This window comes from Lathyrus oleraceus, chromosome 5 (genome assembly GCF_024323335.1).
Source record: "Lathyrus oleraceus cultivar Zhongwan6 chromosome 5, CAAS_Psat_ZW6_1.0, whole genome shotgun sequence".
Taxonomy (NCBI): domain Eukaryota; kingdom Viridiplantae; phylum Streptophyta; class Magnoliopsida; order Fabales; family Fabaceae; genus Lathyrus; species Lathyrus oleraceus.
The window spans coordinates 168,563,698-168,567,230 of record NC_066583.1 but is presented as its reverse complement, the minus strand read 5'-3'; the positions used below and the strand labels follow the sequence as shown (position 1 = coordinate 168,567,230).

The 3,533-nt window shown below is 39.5% G+C and overlaps 1 pseudogene; it reads left to right on the top strand.

The window, feature by feature from the left end:
* Window positions 1-2,102: 2,102 nt before the first annotated feature.
* Window positions 2,103-2,202, top strand: LOC127089228 (uncharacterized; annotated as a pseudogene).
* The last annotated feature ends 1,331 nt before the right edge of the window (window positions 2,203-3,533 follow it).

The following is a 3,533-nucleotide window of genomic DNA, read 5'->3' as shown; positions in this document are numbered from 1 at the left end:
TATAATACCTGCTTCTAATAACTTGGTTATTTCTTTCTTTACTACCTCACTTAGGATCGGATTTAGTCTTCTCTGGTGTTCCCTAGAGGTTTTACCGTCTTCTTCTAACATGATGCGATGCATACAAATAGAAGGGCTTATTCCTTTAAGATCGGTTATGTGGTATCCTAGTGCGGTTGGATATTTTCTTAAGATATGTAGGAGTTTTTCTGTTTCGAGTCTTCCTAGATCTGCATTGACTATCACAGGTCGTTCAAGTTCTAAGTCTAGGAATTCATATCTCAGATTTTTGGGAAGTGTTTTCAAATCAGGGGTTTGGTTTGTTAAGACACTGCGTAGGATCTGGTGTTATTGCTAAGCATTGTTTAGATTTGTCTTCTAAAAGATAGTCTGATGATTTGTCTTCTCCTGACTCTGCTTCTTTTATGCATTCATCGATGATATCCATGAAGTAACATGTATCTTCTATTGCAGGTGCTTTCAAGAATTTGGAAAGAATGAATTCAATTTTCTCTTCACCTACTTCGAAGGTGAGTCTTCCTCGTTTTACGTCTATGATTGCACCGGCAGTTGCTAAGAATGGTCTTCCTAGTATAATGGGTGTAGTATCATCTTCTCTAATATCCATAATTGTGAAGTCAGTGGGAATGTAAAACTGACCTATGCGTACGGGAACGTTCTCAAGGATTCCTACAGGATATTTGATGGAACGATCTGCTAGTTGTACAGACATCTTGGTCGGTCTTAATTCTCCCATTTCCAGTCTCTTACATATGGATAAAGGCATAACGCTAATTCCGGCTCCTAAATCGCATAAGGCTTTGTCGATGACAAATTTTCCTACGTGACAGGGTATAGAGAAGCTACCTGGATCCTTGAGTTTAGGGGGCATGTTTTGGATTATAGCGCTACATTCGGCAGGGAGTGTAACGGTTTCACTATCCTCAAGTTTCCTTTTATTAGAAAGAATTTCTTTTAAGAATTTAGCATATGAGGGCATCTGCGTAATAGCTTCGGTAAATGGAATTGTAACGTTTAATTGCTTAAGGAGATCAACAAATTTTCTAAATTGACCTACATCTTTGGTTTTAACAAGCCTTTGAGGGTAAGGTATAGGTGGTTTGTAAGGTGGTGGAGGTACATAAGGTTCCTTCTTTTCTAGGGTATCCTTATTACTCTCTTCCTTTTCCTTAGGTTCACTTTCCTCAGTAGATTTCTTAGGGCTTTGGTTTTCTATCCTTGGATCAGACGGTCCTTCCACTTCCGTTCCACTTCTTAATATAATTGCATGAGCTTGGCTTCTCGGATTAGGTTGGGGCTGTCCAGGGAATGTACCAGTTGGTGCAGCAGTAGGTGCTTGTTGTTGAGCTACTTGAGATATTTGGGTTTCTAACATTTTGTTATGGGTAGCCAAGGCATCTACTTTGCTTGCTAGTTGTTTAAGTTGTTCGCCAGTGTGTATGTTCTGGTTTAAGAAATCTTTATTGGTTTGTTGTTGGGAAGCTATAAAGTTTTCCATCATGATTTCCAAGTTGGATTTTCTAGGGGTATTATTGTTAGGATTTGGTTTCTGGTACCCCGGAGGTATAGATGGGGTTTGATTCGGAGACTGTCCAGGTGCGTATAAAGCATTATTACTCTTATATGAAAAGTTTGGATGATTCTTCCAATTTGGGTTATAGGTATTCGAATAGGGGCTTCCTTGAGCATAGTTTACTTGCTCTGTTTGGATTCCAGTCAAGAGTTGACATTCCGCAGGAGTGTGGCCTTGGATTCCACAGACCTCGCAATTCTGAGCTATAGCAACCACGGCGGTTGGTGGTGATACATTTAAACTTTCAATCTTCTGGACCAAAGCATCCACTTTTGCATTGACGTGATCAAGGTTACTTATCTCGTACATGCCAGTTTTCGGTTGAGGTTTTTCCACTGTTGTTCGTTCGGTTCCCCACTGATAGTGGTTTTGGGCCATGCTCTCGATAAGCTGGTAAGCATCAGCATAAGGTTTGTTCATTAATGCACCACCTGCAGCGGCGTCTATTGTTAACCTTGTATTGTATAAGAGACCATTATAAAATGTGTGAATTACTAACCAGTCTTCCAAACCATGGTGTGGGCAAAGTCTCATCATGTCTTTGTATCTTTCCCATGCTTCGAAAAGAGACTCGTTGTCTTTCTGTTTAAATCCGTTTATCTGGGCTCTTAACATAGCTGTTTTGCTTGGCGGAAAATATCGGGCAAGGAAAACTTTCTTCAACTCGTTCCATGTGGTGACTGAGTTGGAAGGTAGAGATTGAAGCCATCTTCTAGCGCTATCTCTTAATGAGAAAGGAAAAAGACGAAGTCGAATTGCCTCTGAAGTGACACCATTAGCTTTAACAGTATCAGCATATTGAACAAATACGGATAAATGAAGGTTTGGATCTTCGGTAAGATTTCCAGAGAATTGGTTCTGTTGCACAGCCTGCAGCAGTGAAGGTTTAAGTTCAAAGTTGTTTGCTTCGATTGCGGGCGGAGCAATACTTGAATGCGGTTCATCTTGCGATGGAGCGGCGTAATCTCTAAGAGCACGAGCTGGTTCTGCCATCTCGGTTAAAGAAGGAAAAATGTTTTTGATATCAGGAAGGTTTATAGGAGGGAGATTGTTTTCAGCACGATATTCCCGAATTCGTCGTAAGACTCGGAGATATAGTTCGATATCGTTGATTCGTAAATAGAGCGGTTCGCCTTGAGAGCGAGTGCGTGGCATACAAATCAACGAAAGAAAGAATAGAAGGAAAAAGAAACCTTAGTCTCTACAGCGTAACGGAAGAGTTACGATATCGATTGAATAAAAGTCCCCGGCAACGGCGCCAAAAACTTGATCGCTCGACTGTGCGAGTCGAGAATGGGATACAAACTGCAAGTGCACAGTTCTATCGCGTAGTTTAAAAGATATCGATCCCACAGGGACTTATGAATCGATGTACCGTTATCTAAGGTTACTACGTAAATCTAAGGTGAAAATGTTTGATTGTTTGGGAAAAGGGAGCTAAGAGCTAAACTAATATCTAGATTAAATATTAATAAAACGGATATCGGTATGTGGTTCGTCAAAACTAGGGAATCAATTCCTTGTCGGTCTCTCGGTTTTAAAATAAATCGTTTCGACTAACTTTATTGGTTAAAGGTTTTATCTCAAACTCTCGCTCTGTTGAAGAAACCATGATCTTATGTTAATGTTGCTGTCACTTATAATTAAGTCAAAAATCATATTTTGAAAACAATAAAGTTGCAGAAACTCTTTTTAAGAAAATACTGACCGTTTTAAACACCCTTATCTCAAACTTTCGCTCTGTTGACTTAGGTTATACAATTAAATCTAAATGCTTAACTCTCGTCCTCACATTCAATCTTTAAAAATACTTTTTGGAAAAAGGTCAGAATTTAATTAATTCTAAAACTTGCTCTCGCCCTGAGATAGATTTAATGACTAACTTACACTGTCCAGTTAAAACCTCAAACTCTCGCTCTGTTGGTTTCAACTTCTTTAT